Source organism: Petaurus breviceps, unplaced genomic scaffold, assembly GCF_028583685.1.
Source record: "Petaurus breviceps papuanus isolate PSGF00001 unplaced genomic scaffold, PetGlider_PUasm1.0 47, whole genome shotgun sequence".
Classification (NCBI taxonomy): Eukaryota; Metazoa; Chordata; class Mammalia; order Diprotodontia; family Petauridae; genus Petaurus; species Petaurus breviceps.
In genome coordinates, this window is record NW_027186349.1 from 13,311,669 (window position 1) to 13,318,187 (window position 6,519).

The 6,519-nt window shown below is 42.7% G+C and overlaps 1 pseudogene; it reads right to left on the reverse strand.

Annotated features, from left to right (window-relative positions):
* Positions 1-5,180: 5,180 nt before the first annotated feature.
* Positions 5,181-6,366, reverse strand: LOC138171777 (homeobox protein SIX5 pseudogene; annotated as a pseudogene).
* Positions 6,367-6,519: the final 153 nt, after the last annotated feature.

Below are 6,519 nucleotides of genomic sequence, written 5' to 3' on the forward strand. Positions count from 1 at the left end.
TCTCTCTCTCACTCTCTGTCTCTCTCTCTCTCTCTCTCTCTCTCTCTCTCTCTCTCTCCCTCTCTCCACCCCGTCTCTTTCTCTCCCTCTCAAACACACCCACAACCACACCCCTACCCCCCCCCCCCACCACACACATACATACACAGCTTTTAGAATACTATTAGTCTGGAGTACCTTGACACAAACTACTAGAAGTAATTTAACACTCAGGCCTATGTCAGTGACTGGAGAAAATTTGGCAGCCAATATTGCCATAGGCATTCTCCATTTTTAAGATACAATTATATTCTTAGTAAAACTCAAGGATATAATCTTGTTGGGGACAGTTGTTTTCATTTTTATTTTTCTTTCCCTTGTGCCTAGACTGCTGCCTGGTACATAGCACATTATTAATAAATGCTTGTTGAATGGAATATAATTGAGAAATATTTCATAATTGTTTTTTAAATGATGAAAACAACATTATTGCAAATAAGCTAACCTTGTACGCACAGGATAGTAATAGCAGGAGACATCCCTGTGTGGTTAATACCCATCATGTCTAAACTGGCAGGGAACAGAGCAAGAATGAGAGCAAGAGATGGTTATTTTTAGGTTGATTGATTTTTAAGTGGGCTATGTCTTGTCAGAAGACTTTCTAACCATGCTTCTACTCTCCTATAGGTGTTTTCAATCACATCTTTATTCAGTTTAGTTCCTTTCCCACCTTCTTGATAAGACTGTTTGTTGTGATGGTAACATCCCTCCTTTGCTGAGAGCCTTGAAAATCTTGCTTTTTTTTTTTAAATGCATCTCATTCTGTTTCTGAGCACACTTTTAGAAATTCTCTAAATCTCAAGCTATTGCAAAGGATGCCATAGTTGTTTGTTTCTTTTTTGTTTGTTTGTTTTTCTTTCCTGGTATGGGAAGGAAACTGTATTTTTCAAAAAGGAATAAAATGAGAGGAGGGTACTGAGGTAAGAAAATACAACATTTATTAGTGGTAGTTAATGACTAAGCCTAGAAAAGCTGAAATCAAAAGAAGTAATTATTCAAGTATGATTTCTTCGTTGTGGATTCTAAAAATAAGTTTCTTTTTTTTGGTTGTTTCTCTCCATACTGTAGTAAGCCAAAATATTTGATTCTTGGGGTCAGTTCCTATGTAGACGACCTTGATGATGTGGCTTTGGCTTCCAGTTTTGAAGTCTGCTCTTGAAAGCATCCTTTGTTATGTGAATATATAAGATAGGAGTTAACTGACCTTTCCTAAGACTTTTTGGGACATAGATAATAACATGGCCTTATTCAATTCTGAGGTACTTCCAAGATATGACAGATTAAGATAATGATAAGAATACTCTAGGATATAACAGACTAAGCTATTGATAAGAGTACTTGAATCTTTTTCTGCTTGATCTTTAAAAACCTTGTTCAAAGAATCATTAAATGGAGTTCGTGGTTCTTCCTTGAACTACCCACATGGTCTGGTCATTTCTTATTCATGTCTCTGACCATGCTTAGTGCTGGACACCGAGCAGCCCACAGCACCATACAAATTAGCTCTAAATTCTGAAGTAGTCAACAGATTTATAATTCACCTTTTAACCATTAACAAGTAATTATCATTTTATTAAGGTGCTTTTTCTCAGGGAAAATATATCCAACTCATTTAAAAGATCAAATTCTAGATACCAAAAGGAAGATCACAGCTCTGGGCTCAATCATTTCAGTTATTGGGAAATGAACCACTTTTATATTATGTTCAATTCAACAAGAATTTATTGAGAGCACAATGTGTGCTCAGCACACTTCAGGAGACAACAGGGGATACAAAGGATATTTTCTACATGGCCCTTGACCTAAAAGAACTTACAATTTAGCTAGGAAGACAGAGCATAATTCAAGAGACAGATAAATATCAATAAAAGATAGTATAGAATGACTGGAGAGTGTATTGGGGGCAAAGAGGTGAGTCTCCTTTTCCCCTTCCCTTCAATCTGTAGGACACTGGGTCAGTTCCAATGTGCTTTAGCTCAATGGTGAAAGGCCTGGTGCTTTGGGAGGTGGCAACAAAACCTGAGTGGGGTTACATGTAAAGCTTCATTAGAAGGAATTTAATCACTTAGGAAGAGCTACCCACTCAGTAGACTTTCAAAGGAGTGACCACATTCTAGCACTCTCTTTTTTGACTCTTTAGATCTGGGAATTCCCTGAGGTGTGGGCAGGAGTGTACTCCCTCAGCAGAAATAGCACTCACTAAAAAGTGATTGCATGAGTCTGTGTCATGTTCCTTTTGCTGAGCATGGAAATCTGAATGGCAAATCTGAGAGAGAGAATTTTTGGGGAATGGCTACGTTAGGAGTTTGAAATGTCCTGTGTTCTTCAGTTTGCTTCTCTACTATGTTTAGAGTTGTGTTGCACTATGCTATTTGATAGGGGTGGATTCATAGCTAAGATAAGACGATTTCTCTCTCTTCAGGACTTAGTCTAGTAGAATCATGGCACCAATAATGATAGTTAATCTATATACTGTTCCATGATAAATGCAATAGAGAAATTAAAAACAAACCAACCAACCAAATAAACAAACAAAAACAGTTTCTGCATGAGGTCCATGAGTAAGTTCTTACTGGCTAAGAAGATCAGAAAAGGCTTCTTAAAAAGTTAGCAATTGGTTTATGTTTAGAGGGAGGAGGGAGAGCCCATTTTAGGCACAAGGAAAATCTGTAAAATGAGCTGAAAAAGGAAATGTCAAAATACTCCAGTATCTTTGCCAAGAAAACCCCAAATGGGGTCACAAAGAATTGGACAAGATTGAAATGACTCAACAACAACACAGTGTGAGTAAAGGCAGGAGACCGAGAGAGCACAATGTGAATTCAGGGGTCAGAAACCATGTGGGCTACAGTGTAATTGAAATTCATGGAGGAGGATAAAATGAACGAAGGTTATAAAGGTGAAGTGGCATCATATTGTGAAGGGCCTTAGATACTAGAACAAGAGCTAATAACTTCACTCTGTAGGCAATGGGGCATGATGAGATTTTGAACACAGAAGTAACATAGCCAGCATTAAGTGTAAGAAATTTTACAATAATTTATTGCTATTAATTATCATTTGTATATAGAGATGGTAGAATTTGGTGCATTATTAACAAGTGAATATGGGAAATAACAGAGATGAGGAATGATGAGAATCTGGGATACAGACTTGTATGAGGCTCTATAAAGGGTGAATGCATACTTTTAGACCACTAAAGTACACTTTGATTTGTCGGAATAATGGTTTACAAGTCTTGGACCTGAGTTACTCGTCCCAAAAGAATTTCAGGTAGGTTCAGGGAATATTTTCTTCATCTGCTGTACTCTAGTAGTAAATCCTGAATAATCTATTATTTCCAAACCTTGAAAATAGCCAAATCTGAGATATTTTTTAAAAAAAATATGATGATATTCTTTAATAAAATATATTGAGTAATATTGAGTCATTTGGGTTTACCTATGAAAAAACCTTAGAATTGGCTAGAACAAAAAGAAATTTGGTTTAGTCCTTCTCTTCTGAAAAGAGGACCTGAAGAAACAAATTATAGCAGTATAACAGGGATATAATGCATTCCCAGTTGCCTTGGCTGGTTTGACCTTTATGTGTAAAACATTAGAGTATTCTCCAGAATGTTAGAGATCATGGTGGGATCAGGATGATGTAAAAAAAGAAAGCTTTGCGGAGTGTGTGGAGCATGAGTAGACATCCTGTAACTAGTTTTGACTGGGCTCTTTTTGAGTGGATGCATAGCTAAAAGTGTAGGCATCTTCACAAAGGTATGAACCACCTTAAGCTACTCTCTTCATCTCATCTGATGACACTTTCCTTCACTCATGACATCCTGTGACAGACTGTGCTATAAGGAGATAGACCTCAAGGCATTCTTTCTCTTTGAGAGCATGTTAGCCCTAAGAAATGGGCCTTAGTCTTTGGTCTTTTTTGTTTGTTCTTTTCCATTTTGAGTGAAGGAAGTGGAGTCTCACACTTAGTGAAGTTTAAAAGCTGTCTTTAGAACACTCCATTGTCCCAGAATTCCAGAACCTGGCTTCCTGGCTGAGTTTTGTAGTCAATTTTGCAGTAAGATCTGCTCTGAAGATCAGTTATCAGTCTTTGGGAATGAATTTCTGGATGCGTGTCAGTGAAAGGTAAAATGAGTACCCACATACCCATAATACTACCTTTGGATATGAACTTGGTAGAATTTCTGCTATGTAAATTCCAATTTAAAGTGTGGCTCTATTCCCTGCTTTCAGAGACCCAAGGAGATCAGGGAAGCAAGTATATTACTCTGAGATGAAGGTGAGGGTATTTGCAGTTTGTACTCACATCTTTGTAATATCTGTAAAAGCCAATTGATGTTAATTAAGAAGTTACATGAACCTGGGATGCTAGTCACAACCCCTCAGTAGTGAAGATGATATAGTTAGAGAGGACTTGATCTAATGGCAGCAGAAGAGATGCCCCACCCTTCAGGTATAAACCCTTTAAAATTTTATTTTTAGGGAAGGTGAAAACCAAGGTCAAGAAGGTCACTCTTTCTCAGGATAAAGTTGTTAGGAGGAAGGATCTTTGGTCTGGGCATAAGGGGAGATTGTGGGGCCTTTGCTGCTACCACTTAGACACTGTTAGCTTCTTGGGAGATTTATGAACTGGGTGTTGGTGGTGCCCTGGGCCCTGTCACACACACCCATACCCCATTCTTGGACCTCTCAAATTAACAGCCATTTCCAGGTTAGGGCAGGATCTTTGGGAGAGGGGAAAGCCCAAGATCCATAGTGTTTTTCCATAGATTATTCACAGCCAGTACAGGCTTTGACAGGGATGGGTGTGCAGCCAACCCTCAGTTCCCCCAAGAATGATTCCAGGCAGGTGGGTGGGGGTGGGGTATACAGGAAGGTAGGGGCTATAACAAATTGAAGCCTCTACTCCCAGAGGATCTCTGAGGGCTGCCCAGAGGGAGAGGGTCCTGGGGGAAGCCTCCAACCCTGAGGAGGTGGGGTGGATTAGTGTTTTGATTTGGAAGACCATAGAATTTGTGGTAGGCAGAGGAGCTGCAACGCATTCCCTTTTTACTCTTTGAGGAAGGAAGGATGCTGCAGTCTTGAGAGCACCTCATTTGGGGAGTAAGGGAGAAGATCCCAGAGATTTGAATATAGTCACAGCTTCAGTGGCATCTCCACAGGTACTGACTGCAACTGGGTCAAGACCTTGTCCTTGGGTTCCAATTAATCCTCCTTCTCACCCCCTGTGACCTCCAAAAGGAGGCCACCCCATCAGGCAGCCTCACGAGGGCATTGGGGGGCAGGTGTTCCTGGACCTTTCTCTATCTCAAAGAACCCCTTAGTTCCCAATCCCAACTCCAGGCCCTCAGGCCAAGAAGGGACAATGGAGATGGGGACACTGGTTAGGAGACCAGAGGAGTCAGGGAGAAGGCTCAGCCAACAGCCACAGGAGTCAGGGCACCTGGGGCTGGACCAAGAAGGGGGGAAGGGTTGAAACAGGGGCCACCACAGCCAGAACTTGTCCCTCAACCACAGGAACTGGGGCTTCCTGCTTGACGGGCAATGCTAGGCTGGCAGCATTGTGTGGCAGGGTCTGGGCGACCAGCATGCTGGTTGGGAAGGTGGAAGTCAGGATGTTCTTGCCCTGCTGAAGTGTCATACCCGTCACAACAGGGCTGCTAGAAACTGAGTTTGCCAAGAGGTGCAGTTGTAGGTAACAACAAATGTATGGCCCCCATCCCTGGATTGATAAGGTATACATTGGCCTGGCCCAGGGTGGTTCCTGCAGTTGCTGCTACCTTGCTGGGGCTGGCAGACCCAGCCAACAGCTGTAGGGACCACCACCCATGCTTTAGAGCAGGGTCACCACTTGGGATATGGGTACCATTTAGGGAAAGGAGAGCAAAGGTGAGGCCCCAGAGTAAACATGGCCTGATGGAGATAGTGGCACCACCTGGGGGGCTGGCATGGGAGCTATTGGACCTGGGGGTGACAGTACCACCTGGGATCCTGGCTCAGCAGGTGTAACCACCACAGGAGGAGGAAAGGGCTCTGCTGGCTGGGGGCCCAGGACCATCTGGGAGAGGGACAGTCCCTGCAGTGGCAGGGCCTCCTCTCCAGTAGCCTAGCTCCTTTTGGAGGCCTTGTCTTCAGGCTGGGCATCTTCAGGCTTCAGGTTCTAGGCTTGGGAACTTGGAGCAGGGAGGGGAGTGGAACCTGGGCCTGTGGGCTGGAGGGTGGTGGGCCACCTCCTCCAGCAGCCACAGTGAGCAGGAGTAGGACCAGGCCTGGGGTCTCCCCCCAGGGCCACTCCATTAAACATGACAGATCCTCCATTCATGTAATATATTGAGTGAGGGAGGGAGGAAGGCAGAGGGAGAGAGAGAGAGAAACAGGGACAGAGACAGAGACAGAGAGACAGAGAAGAGAGAGAGACAGAGAGATAGGAGAGAGAGAGAGAGAGAGAGAGAGAGAGAGAGAGAGAGAGAGAGAG